The 13346-nt window shown below is 42.4% G+C and overlaps 1 long non-coding RNA gene across 1 annotated transcript; it reads left to right on the top strand.

The window, feature by feature from the left end:
- Positions 1–979: 979 nt before the first annotated feature.
- LOC121166508 lies at positions 980–6417 on the top strand. The gene is made up of 3 exons (XR_005885426.1): positions 980–1209; positions 4625–4769; positions 5926–6417. It is a non-coding gene; the product is annotated as an uncharacterized LOC121166508 (long non-coding RNA).
- Positions 6418–13346: the final 6929 nt, after the last annotated feature.

Below are 13346 nucleotides of genomic sequence, written 5' to 3'. Positions count from 1 at the left end.
CAGTCTCTAAAAAACAAACAGTCAAAATATAATGTTCTTTACATCAGTTGTAAAAAGCTATAGGTAGAACTTCCTGCCTAGAACATGATGAATTATGTTTTTAAAAACCTAACCATCCTCTCCATTAAAGAGACAGAGTTAACTTGTGAGGTAAGCCTGAGGTTTGGATGGTGAGCTACCCTAATTCATCCTAAGCATTATTTCTGCAAAGAATGGGATGCTGTGCTGTGGTTCAGCTTCTTTTCATTGTGTTTACACTTTTAACTAGGCAGGAGTTTATCTCTTCATAGCCCTCCCAGTGTATTGCCCTGCAAATGTTTGAAATGGGTCCCCAGCACTTTTCCTAAGTGATGAAAACGGCAGCTAGTCTGAGACCTTGAGTAACCCCCACGAAAGGCTTCAACTCGCTCTGAGCCTCCTTCCTACTGGAGCGTCTCGATCTAGAACACAGATTAGCTTCCCTGCTTCCTTTTCCTGACGAGAGGATCGGATGAGCTGATGCCTTTGCTAGCTCCAAAATTTTGGCCCCAACTCCATGTCAACCCCTTTTTAGATTATTAAGACTCCTTAAAAAGAGTTGTATAGACACAGGCTGACAAGATCGACGGAGAAGTATAAAATTTTTCATCAAAAAGTCACTTTGTAATTGAATCTAAAATCAACATGTGGGGAATTGAGATTACAAACTCAGGGTACCTCACCCCGGTGCATCAGTCTTTGCACTCTGTGCTTCGGTTCTTACAAAACTGAAGGGCTCTAAGTCCCATCTGAGGCTGTGCTGCCCACTCAGAATTGCTGCACTGTGAATAGATTTCCCATATTGTTCCCATCCACACCAAAGTCCAAGACCGTGATTCTAAGAACACATTTAAGCACATCTGAAATGGTGTTTGAGATAACCACTGTTACAGAGCTCATTTGAAAAGTAGGATCCAGGCACTGAAGAGCAGTTCTAATCACCTCTTGTTTTTCTTTTGAGAATGTATTTCAGCTCTGACTTCTGTTTCCTGAACTGCAAATGCTGTGTGTCAGATTCGCAAACTAGTCCTGCATTCAAGTCATTCACCATTTTGTTCTCAGAGAAAAGAGTTGAAGTATTTTAAACACTCAACAGCACTGTAGCTGATGTTCTAATGAAGCAAAACACACTGTGGGCTCAGAGGAAGACTTCGCTGTGCATTTACGAGTTTATCGCATCTCTGGGTTTCGGTAATACTATTTTCTATCCTTGGCAGTTGTTTTTGGACTGGTAACTCCTTGCATTTTATCCTCTCTGGGCTTTAGTCCATGGAGTTTGAAAGGACATCATCTCAGCTTGTTTCTGGAAGATGTAACACAAATTGAATCACATGCGTCTTGGTTCTAACGTACCTGTCACAGCTTAACTAACAGTCTTGAGCAAAGTCTTACTCCTGCAGGCATTTCTCTGGCACGAGACGATATGACCGGAATCATTGGGACAGGGCTTATTTAAAAATGTTTCCTAAGAGTTGTTCTGTTTTGAGTAGGCTTTGTTAATGCGATGAAACTGATCTGTAAGTCCATGCATCACTCGCATACATATGTTTTATATGGATTTTAAATTTCTGGGGAGTTCCCAAATACTGATGAAAAGGCCCTTGGTGATAACATAGCAGGCTTTCCATGACAAGGTTTTCTCTCAGAGCGTTGTTCATTTCTTAACATGGTTTGAGAACAAAATAAAAGACATGCTATGTTTAGGAATGTTTTAATCATTGAATCCATTCCACGAGTAAGAATCTATTTGCGGAATGACTCAGACCATCCATCTATTTAGTTGATAGCTGTCAGAAAGCCTGTGTGACCCCAGCCGCCAGGGGCTGCTTCCAGAGCAGATTTTGGTAACTACCCAGCTCAATTGCCAGCCCTTTGGGAAATTGCCTGTCAGAATTTTCTTATTTGTTTGGTTCCTGTTTTCCTTATTCCCTCGTGGAGAGTTACTTATGGCTTCTTTTAACCATTCATCAAGTAATAGTGTATAATCAGATTTTTACATGTGTGGAATAAATATTTAATTTTCCTTTTTTGTGTTCTTTAAGTTCTTTTGGACTGTGGCTGCAAGTTTGTAATCAGTTTTGATTTTGCCCATTAATCAGCCTTTCCCTTCTAATATTTTCTTTTCCTTGTTTCTGAGATACTGAAATGTGAATGTGTTCTCCGGATCGTACACAGGTTATTAATCCATTATCTCGTCTTATACAAACCCAAATATTTGCCTTACTTTTGGCTTGATTACTAAAAATTATTATAAATGTACCCTACATTTTCAGAATCTCAAACAATACTCTACTATTGGTTTCTGCTTTCCAGGATTTAGAAATGCATATGATTTCCAGACCTTAGATTTTCTTTTTTTTCATATTATTATTATTATTTATTGTTAATAACATTGTATTATGTGATACAGTTTTATAGGTACTGGGATTCCCCCCACCCTTCCCATAACCCTCCCCCCATGGTGGATTCCTCCACCTTGTTGAGTAACCACAGTTCAAGTTCAGTTGAGATTCCTTCATTGCAAGCATATACCCAGCATAGAGTCCAGCATGTTATTGTCCAGATAAGTTCAATGGCTTCTTGGGTAGACCTTCTCTGCAGACCTTAGATTTTCAAATTGCTTTTTCATATGCATCTGTTTGATTCCTCTCTTTAATTCTAGTGCTGTGTTTATATTGAGGTATGTTCCCATTGTTTCTAACATTTTTCAACTTAGTATCAAGTTCAAACAATGAACAGATTTTTACTTGCTTGTATTTCATATGTATACTTAAGAAGTACTATAACTCAGATGTATGGTTTCAAGAACAACAGTATTGTGATTAATTTTCAAATTAATCATCAATAAAAAGAAACCATTATTGTGGCTTTTAACAGGCATTATTTTCTTGGGACAGTTTTGTCCCCTTAATTATACCTTGCCTAGCTGTACCATCAGTTTGTGTTCTTCTGAGTATATGCCCACTGATGACAGATACATGCTGGGATTAAAGTTTTGCTATACATAATCCACACATAAATATTTGATTGCAAAGAAAACTGAGGCTAGCTCAGCCACTGATCATTACCTATTATAACTTTCACTGTTGACTTTCATCTCTATATTTACCGTGTCATAACACCAATTATCTAAGTAAAAGTTCATTTCCCATGCTGTAAACCATTTACTCGTTTTTAAGAATTATTTATTCATCTGAAAGGCAGCATGTCAGGGCAGAGAGAAAGAGCGAGGGGGAGAGAGAGAGAGCTGGGACTGGAGCAGGCTGAAGTCAGACACCGGAAGCTCCATTTGGTCCTCCCTGGCACAGGTTCGGGCAGTGAGCCAGTGCTTGTGCCATTACCTGCTGCCTTGCAAGAGCATCATCAGGAAGCTTGAGTGAAAACATGGAGTAATCGGCACTCATACCAGGATCTCTGAGAAGGGATACCCACATCCCAGGCAGCAACACAGTGCTGACACCCGCCAAACACTTTTTAATATTGGTATAAATGATAGTTGACTCAATTGATTGTTTCTGAATGATGGTGGTTTCTTGCAATTTGATTTCACTTTTACAAGCTTGGCTAACCCTTACGTAGTTGCTAGTTTATCTCCAGATAACCAATCAAATTAATCTCATGTTAAGTAATTAAAGTACAAAGCTAAGTGGATTTCATTGACTGGGATACTGAATGTCCACTTCAAATCTGCCCATTTGTTCCCACTCACATTTCAGTGCCATTCCTTGCAGAGCTTAACTAATATGATTAAGTTGGTGTCTTACAGGTTGTGTTCTGCAAGATAGATGGATTCTACAATTGGTTTCAGCCTTTGAATGCCAATAATTTTCTACCAAGGGTGTTTCTTAAAACAAAACTTATCAAGCAAGGATTTTCTCTTCAGACTGCAATACATATTTTTATTAAGCTAAAGTCATCTTACAGAAATAAGTACAAACACGCAGGTGGAGTCACCCATGCAAGCATTGCTTTTTAGCTAACCAGTGAGTTTCTCAAAAACAATCTGTTCTTTTACTTCTATGTCAACATGGGTAAAATACTTGTCTGGGAGCAGGCAATAGAACATTATCTCCATGGATGGCCACGGTCAGAAAGGGCCTTTAGAGGGGTAGCTGAAGATAATCAAAGAGAGTGTGAAGTTGGAGTCAGGAGTCTTGGGCAAGGAGGCCTACCCCTTGCTGGCCACGAAGCCTGGGATGTATCCAGGGCTTTACTTTCTTGACCCACAAAGCATATGGAAGAACAGATGACCTTAAAGTCTTCTTTCAGCTCATGAATCAGTGACTTTTAAGTGCCTTTGGTTATTTTAAGCAGGCATTACATGCTGACGTCATAGGTATGATAGGACTTTTCTTCTGATGAACTTCCAGTTCCCTGTTCTAAACCAGAATATTGACCTTAAATTACTTTCCTTCAATTTAGTGTTTCTTTTTCAGAAAACATTTCTTAAATCATTTTTCATGTATCAGGGACTGCACAAAGTCCCAGGGTATCCAAAATCAATGAGATGTGTTTCCTGTCCACAAAGCAGGAAGTAACACAGCAGAGCAATGAATGAAGTGACACTATAGAGTTCTAAGGAGAGTTCATTAATTCTGTTTTGCAGGTATCCTGATTAGAAGGGAGTGGCATTTGACTAATTCTGGAAAGATGTGTTTGCTAGATGGAAAACAGGGCTGAAGAAGGCATCTGAAGTTCCGAGAGATGGAAGTCACAGCGAGTGCAGAATGACAAGTACGACAATGTCAACAGTTGAGTACCTTTTCAAGGTGGATTTCCAGAGCTGAATCAAAGGAATCGCATAATGCATAGGACTGGGCATTGACCAGAAAGAAGAATGGGTGGGAAAGGCTTAGATGTAGGCTGAGGAATTAGAGTTAAAGGTTGCCAACTGTGCTTCTCAACCTTCTCCATAAATGGAAAAATAATTTATAGCATTTTTTAGCTAATTTATGTTGAGATATGAGTGCGCATCTACTCATAATTGTTGGGTAAGACAAATAGAATATTAGTGTCTATTTTTTGAGTATTTACTATGTATTAAATGTTACATAAAATGTCTTAGTCCAGTATATAGTTAGCAGATTTTATCAACATCCTTTTTGGCTTTTTTTTTTTTCTGAAAAGTTATCTCAGCATAACATTTGCACAAAAAACTTTTGTTTTTATTATTTTTGTTTGGCTGTAAGACGATGAATCATACACAGAGCTGATTCATTTTTTTAATTTACAGATACATTTTAACAATAGTATTTTCTTTACATATAGACTAGCACATTTAATTTCAAGCTCCCAAATCCAACTCTTTCAGTCTGTTGAAAGGGTTTAAGGAAATGATGGCTCAAGAAGTGACTTCAAAGTTCTGGATTACTTTGAATCAAGACCTAATCACATATCAGAAAGAATGATAATTTATTCAACTTTGTCTCTGAGCCTCAGCTTTCTCCTTGGACAGTTTTGGAGTAGGGCAAGAACTGTGCGTCAACTTGGATTCAGCAACTCTCCTTTGAGCCATCTAGCTAAGACATTAATTATTCTAATGTAAGAACTTCTGCTTTTTTTTTTTGTTGGCAATTGGCATGCAGTTTTCATTAGCACTTGGCATGCAGCAGAATATGTTGATGAGGCCCAAGACATGAAGAAATACGTTCCTAATGGGCATCTTGATGACTGTGGCTGCATCCAAGAAAGATGTTGTCTGTGTAATGCTCAGTGCTTCTGAGAAATCATCCTTGCTGGCATGGCTACCTTTGTTCATTTAATCATTTCGGTGTTTTAAAATGTCAAAATATTGGCATTTGCAGCTCCCGTCATCTATACTACACTCAGAATATTAATTTCTGAAGCTTGGTCTAACGCAACAGCTGATGTATAAGAAAACCAAACTGATTTTCTGTATTTTTCTAGGATTCTCTTCTGACATGACCAAGCTCTGGGTTGGCACTAATATCGCCCTCACAGTCCTCCTGAACCTCCTGCTTTCCCAAGGAATAAACCCACCGTGGCGCAGCTGCAATTGTAAGCTACATGGACTTGTAACTAATTTTTTATGCTACTCTTTTCCTCTGTTGACTATCAATGCCACATTTGTAGGAACTGTGTTCCAATGTCTGCCTTTGGGTTTCTCTCCAATTGAAAGACACAACATAAACGTTGTAGTTAAAATGATGCAAGTGAAATCCCAACTGCTACTTTCTTTCTCTGGAAATTGGGGCGAGGTATTTAAGTTCCTTGAATTTTTAAAAATGAGGATAATAATACCTGTGTCCAGGATGCAAAAAATAAAATAGTTCCTTCTTCAATCCAACTCACACATACGTAAAGAGAGCTCATTACCTATTCGTAATTCCAAGTATTACTGTATTTGCTACTAACAAAATAAAGGTGAAAAAGGCATGACTTTGCTCTAAAAATTTTATAATTTGGTGGAAGACATAGACTAGGAAAGAAACAACTGCAGTGTCATTCTCGAAGGGTGAGTAGGGAGTCATTAGCACAGGGGTTCTAAGGGTTGGGGTGGAGGCGGTGGGATTTGAGGTAGAAGAGGTGTGTGCAGTGCCTTGGAGCCAGAGTAGGCGGCAAGTCCCTGTCACAGAGAGAAACAGGCACGAGCTCAACTGCAGGGCTCTGCTGGAGATGTCAGGATCTCGAGGAATGTAGGCTCAGACGTGTGCTGTGGACCCCGTCTCTTCCCCGGACATGGGTGGAGTGGTTTGTGAGTCCAAGAAATCAGACCAGTGAAGAGGCTGTAGCCCAGAGTGACCATGGCCCAAGCAATAGGAACTGAAGTGGGAACAGGACAGAGAAAACCACTGAGCGAGACTGAGGAGTCAAAAAAGGCGGGCATGTGAAGGGAACAAACAGGTTGGAAGGGAGGAAGCAGAAATTTCAAGGGGAAATGCACAGAATTTTAACTTGGGAATAATGGTGTTCTTGTCTGAGATAAGGCTACAGATGAGAAGGGAAATGAGGGTCCTGCCCTCAGAGTGCATTGTTGCTCTTACCATGGGAATTGGGTGGGTGGGTTATTGAGAGAGTGTGGCACCTCCTCTTCTTCTTTCCCTCTTTGTGCATGTGTGTGATGTCTTCCACCACTGTGACGGCCCCCAACTTGAACTTGTGGCTTTCCATTAAGTAGCAGAAAAGAGGCAGAGCCCGTTCTGTGGCAACATAGGAAAATTTGACTTCATTGTGTTGAGTTCATGTATGTTTTGTCCCTCCTGAGTCTTTTTTTTTTTTCCTGAATATGAACATTTCTGTCAGGGTGATATCAACAATGATGAATTTTGTGGCAAAGATTAAACTGCATTAAGGCAATTTAATTTCTCATTTCATTTTCTTTATGGCATATTTAAATTTTCTCCCAATTGCTTCCACTTGCATTTGTATGTTGCTAACATTATTTCTATCAGGATAACATCTTTCTTGTGTACATTTTAAAATGAAGACTTGATTAATCAACTTGTCTTTGCCAAAGTTTTATGGATGACAGCTTTTCCATAGTGAGTTTCTTTTTAGCTCTTCTGTATTTATCATGTCAAGTTTACCATGTTGGGGAAAGTGTTTGGCCTGCAGCTAAAGTTATCTGTTTGGGATGTCCACTGTCCTATCAGAGAGCCTGGGTTTAAGCCCAATTCCAACGTGCAGTATGCACCCTGGGAGGCAGCAGGTGGTAGCTCCAGTGGTTTAAGCCACATGGGGTGTCTTGCTTGAATTCCAAGGGGTAAGGATCACCACCCTAGTCTTGCCCACAGATGACATTTCCCCAAGCACTTGCGTTATTTTTGCTGCTTTCCCAGGTGTTATTAGCAAGCAGCCGGATGGGAGGAAGAGCAGGTGGGACTTGAACTGGGGCTTCTGCTGGCATTGCAAGTGACGGTTTAACTTACTGGAGCCCACAACATTGGTGCCATTTGTTTTCTTTTAATAGAGCAGAGACTCCAGCATGGGCAGATGCTGGTTGGTTGCAGGGGTGAGCGTGAACAGATGGTGTGGCTGGAATGGGATTGCTGAGGCACACGTTAAGACCCTAGTCCTTTCCAGCATGTCAGATCTGGCAGACATTTTGTGTCCTGAACCTCCATATCCCGCAGTTCCTCAGCAAGCACGTGTCCAGCAGAATGTCACCATTCTACGTCTGTCTCTGCTGTGATTTCCCAGAGATTTCTGATTCCTCACCCATGCCCTAGAGTTTTCTTCTGAACTGCCCTCATGGCTTGTTTATCACTCAACACAGTCGTCTGGCAAGGGGATCTTATCTTTGCTCTTAATCTCTTGGATGCTACTACTTGGATAAAGTCCTGTTTTGATACCACGGTTTGCCAGCTGTGAGGTAGGGCTTACTCCCTCTGCTGAGAACCAACACCCACAGGTCCCACCAAACCAGATCAAACCCTCTCCTATGACCCTGCACTTTCCGTCTGCTCTGAGACCTCCACCAAGCTGCAACAAAGCTGGGATGCTCCGCAAGATGGGAGCAGTCACTGACACAGACAGACTGCGGGGGGCTCCGGAGAGCTCACCTGACATCACCGTATCTTTGAGCTCATCTCAGAACCAGGTGCTCTTGGAGACAAGGGGGACTAAAACATGAAGAGACATGGCTCCAGTCATCAGGGAGCTCCTGGCACAGCAGGTGAGTGAATTATTGTTGCAACACTATGTGCAAGGTGGGCACAGTGAGGAGCCAACTAATCCAGGTAAGCAGAGGCAGGAAGACTGCTCCTGATCCGCCCCCCATAGAATCATTAGCAATCTTGTTAGGTTAGGTGAACCTCTGAAGCGCCCTCTCCTTTGTCTCATGTCATTGCTTCATTTGCCAGTTCACACAGCTCCAAAGGTTAACTTTGTTTTATGGTGCTGGACAAATTCCAGGCCTGCAATTTACCTTACCTTAAAGAAAACTTGTCTGCTTATGTCATAGCCAACCTCAGCCACCAGATCTCTAGGACATGGAAGAAAGGACGTTCTGTCTCAATTCCTTTATATTTTTAGCAGATATCCCTTCTGCCCTGTTCTGCCCTGAACATTTTTTGGTTTTGCTTTGTATTTCTGTCTTCAGGACAAAGTGCAGGACAGTTGAGTCGGCTGCTCTGGAGTCTGGTGTGTTTGCTTGACCTCTAGGGGACTGGGTTCTGGGCACGTGATTAAAATGAAAATGGGCTGAGTGATCACAGTTCGGCATCCTTCCCTCCGACACACTCTGAGTCTCTGTGGTTTTCTCACCCGGCTGGCTCCTGGTTCCCCTGATGTTTGTTGTCTGTAACTTTCACACTGGTGTCCCATGGGGGTAGGCACCCTACAGAGAGAGGGCGCATGGAGAGCCAGAGGGAAAGTCAGAGACTCCTATGCTTGTTTCCCTGTTGAGCCTCTGTTGTCCTTTGAGCCAGAGAGTGTTTGCCTAGATTGTGAAAGAAACACAAATACTGGGCATGAATCACCCTGCAGACTGACTTGTGAAATATACTACATGAAACTGATCCACAAGCACCAACCTAGTGTGGATTTGGGTGTCCACTAGGGTGGGCTCCTGGGAGATAGGGCAACAAGCTTGCACTCCTGCCCAGTGCTCTCTGTCTCCCCATTGTGCCCTGTAGTTCTGCAATCTTGTGCTCTATCAAAGAATGGGCAGGGTCTGTCTCGTGGAGGTTCACATCCGGTGTCCCCCAACCCCGCAGGTTCTTGTCTTCACAGCCTCTGCATATACCCCATTTTTCTTCTCTGTTTCTCTGCAAGCTCTTTGGAGCACAAGCTGGTGCAAGGCTGCCTCCTGGGCCCTCTGTGCGGAAGATGTGAGAAAGTGTAGATACCCCAAGTGGTCTGTCTCCTCCGCCCGTCCCTTCCCAAGGGCAGGACTTGGGGGAAGCAGGGACTGTTAGGCAGAAAGGCTTTTATGCTCTACTTCCGGCATTATCTCCCGAGGTGACTGCATGCTCAAATAGGGAGCAGGGCAAGGAGGGACTCTGGTCAGTGCCTCACAGTGGACTCTTGTTACACAGGCAAGAGAGAGTAAAGAAGAGAAACGCCCCCAAACAACTAGAACTGCCAGAACAAATATTTCCAAAATATGTAATATACATCTGTGGGTGTATATATGTAAACATTTCCAAGTTGTAAAGATTTCTGGCAAACTTGAGGCAGAGGCTCTGAAGGGTGAGGGGTGTATGTGAGTTGGGGACAGAGGGATCCTCTGCGCAGCTTCTCATGTCTGGTCTCTTGTCACTCCCTGCAAGCCACTCTTCTTGGACCACATTGCCTTCCTTTTTTATTCGTTCTTTTTTACCCCTGCCATTGACCTTCACTCTTGCCCTTCCCCCATCCTTGGAAAGCTGATGGTGCAGCAGGCTGGCTACTCTACTGTCAGAGCATGGTCAGAGGCCCACATGCCTGGGTTCAATTTCTTCCAGTAAATTTGCTGATATAAGATACTACCTTTAAGTTGCTGCATGAGATGATTCTATTGCTTTTTAAAATTTAATTTATGGGGCTAGCATGGTTGTGCAGCTGTTCAAGCCTATGCTTGCAATGCTGACATCTCATGAGAACACAAATTCAAAGCCTGCCTATTCCATTTCCCATCTGGTTCCCTGATAATACACCTGGGAAAGCACTGGATGATGGCCCAAATCCTTGGGCTCCTGCCACCCATATAGGAGACATGGATGGAATTCCTGGCTGCTGACTTGGACTGCTGTCAGGTGTGGAGTGAATCAGCAGGTGGAATTTGTTTTTCTCTTTTCTGCCTCTCCTTCTATCTCTGTCATGCTTTCAAACAAATAAATAAGTATCTTTACAAAAAATTGATTTTACTTTTGAATATAATAATATTTATTTTATTCAAAAGTCAAAACTATGCAATTATGCCTAAGACACTCTTGCTCTCAGTTTGATGCTCTGTACTCAGCTCCCGGTCCAATGTGATTCAAAAAGTGTGGCTTGCAGGGAGCGACAAGAGACCAGGACCCCTGCATCCCCAACACACACACACACATCCCTCTTCCGCCTTTCAGAGCCTTTGCCTCAAGCTGCCTGTAGGTAACTCATTTTGAGTCTGCTTTATTCTTCCAATATTCTTTTAGAAAAGCAAAGACATGTGTCAGCATATCGTTATGTGTACTATATGCATGTGTGTGTGCATGGATGTATTCCTTCAGTATTTATTCTTGCAAATATGCACCTACAAAGGTTGCCCAGTGATGCCCTTCATTTGTCTCTTACTTTCATGGCTGACATTTTATTGCAGAGGGCACTCTTTTTTGATGTTTAGACAGTTCCTTGTGCTTCCTCAATGCTGAGTTGATAGGACCATGTGGATCTGTCATAGTTTATGATTCCCCTCTCAGTAAGCATTTGGATCTGCTGCTGTACATAAAGTCACAGAAATGCTCTTTCACATTTGTCAATGATATAAAACCACCAGCACTTTGAGGAAACTATTTTTGTTATTACAAGATAAGCATTGCTTACCCAAAATGTTTGGCATGAAAAGTGTTTCAGATTTCAGATACATTTTGGATTTTGGAATACTTGCATTTATATAATGAGGTTTATTGGGAAGGGACCCATGTCTAAGCATGAAATTCATTTGTTTCATGTCTGCTTTGCACAACAGTGTGAAGATAAGATTATACAGTATCTTTAGTAGGTTTGAGTGTTGATGGGGGCCCATTGCATGAAGTTGGCCATGGAATTTTTGACTGTAGGCATCATGTTGGTGCTTAGAATGTTTTGGATCTTGAAGATTTTGAGTTTCAGATTTTTGCATTAGGATGCTGATCCTCTCAATAGCTGTATTAGGCTTTATAAATGTTGGTTGCAAACACCGTTAGGGATACTATTTGAAAAACTGTTTCTAGAACTAGTAGGTGGAGTGATGGCTTCCTGCCCACATGGATGAGGAATCTGATACATTTTCACAGTTTTTTTCCAGCCAACAATACAGCCTGGTATTGCTTGAGAGCAGACATCAAGGGAGCATAGGACAAATACAAGATCCCGAGCTGTGGAGGGAGGGGTTAAGGGAGAAAGATCAGGATGGAAAAAATGTGAACACTGCTGCACAATTCACCAGGAAGCTCTCCTGATCTCTGCCAGTTTGGCATGTCCCAAGTTAAAGGTGTTATTTTCACCCCCGATTGCTACTCTAGCTCTCGCCAATCCAAACCTCTTCCTTCTGGCTTAGTGAAACTGGAAACCTTAGGTGGTTCCAAAGGTGCCTTGGGTTTGGTCCCTTGTTCTTTAGTGTAGCTGTTACTGCTCTCAGCTCATGCTCACCATTTCCTCTGGGGGGTTTTGGAACAGATGTACCAGGAATGCCAGCCAGCTCAGCAGTCCAGTTTCCTGCTCTGATGCACAGCTCTATGGCTTCCAGCTTTGACACCTGGACATCTCATTTAGCCTCCTGGGCCTCTGTTTCCTCCTGCCATTTGAGGTGTCTGGGACCAGTTGTCACTTTCAGAGTGAGGATTAAGTGAAGTGACATTTATAAAGTGCTGGGAATGGTGCCTAGTGAGCACTTGGTGCCTTTTGAAAGCCTCCTGACTGGTTTGCCTACCTTCTCATTTGTCCAACCTGTCCCTCCCATGCAGCTGGGCCAATTAGCCTTCATAACCCACACAAACAAGGTGCTTCCTGCTGGAACACCTTCCATGGCCCTCTGCACCCTTCCAGGGAGGTTCCCAACTCCTCTTCCAGCTTCATTGCTGCCCCAGCTCTGTAGGTATTTGTGGCCATCTGATCCTTTGCATCCATTGTTCTGTGATTTGGGGGCCTCTGTGCCTGAGATTCCTCCCCTAACATCCCTGCTTTTCCTTTTTTGCTTGGCAACCTGTTTATTCCTTCAGGGACACTTAGATTGTCCTATGCTCCAGAAAAACTTTGCTGACTCTCCTTCCTCATCACCAGGTAATTCTGGTTGTTCCCTCTCCTGCAACCCCATGACAGTTCGTGCACCCTCAAGTTCAGTGCACTTGCCATGGTGCAGCCTTTATGGGTGTGTAGTCTGAGTCATTTGTTCCTAATAAATGAGGAACACCTAAAGGAAACGAATGTTCTTTCATTTATGGATAAGGATGTTTGAGAAACAAAGTGAAGGAAGTAAGTTTGGGGATCATTGAATATATGAGTTGAATGATCTGGTCTTTATGTTGTGAGTTCCTCTTTTTTTTTTTTTTTAAAGATGCATTTTTCCTTATAGGATAGGCAGATCTAGATAGAGAAGGAGAGACAGAGGGAAAGATCCTCCATTTTCTAGTCCACACTCCAAATGGCTGCAATGGTCAGAGCTGAGCTGATTCAAAGTGAGGAGCCAGGAGCTTCTTCAGGGTCCC

Source organism: Ochotona curzoniae, unplaced genomic scaffold, assembly GCF_017591425.1.
Source record: "Ochotona curzoniae isolate NIBS_2020 unplaced genomic scaffold, NIBS_Ocur_1.0 patch154, whole genome shotgun sequence".
In the NCBI taxonomy this organism is placed as follows: Eukaryota; Metazoa; Chordata; class Mammalia; order Lagomorpha; family Ochotonidae; genus Ochotona; species Ochotona curzoniae.
Note: the sequence above shows the minus strand (reverse complement) of the source record. Positions and strands in the feature narration are given on the sequence as shown.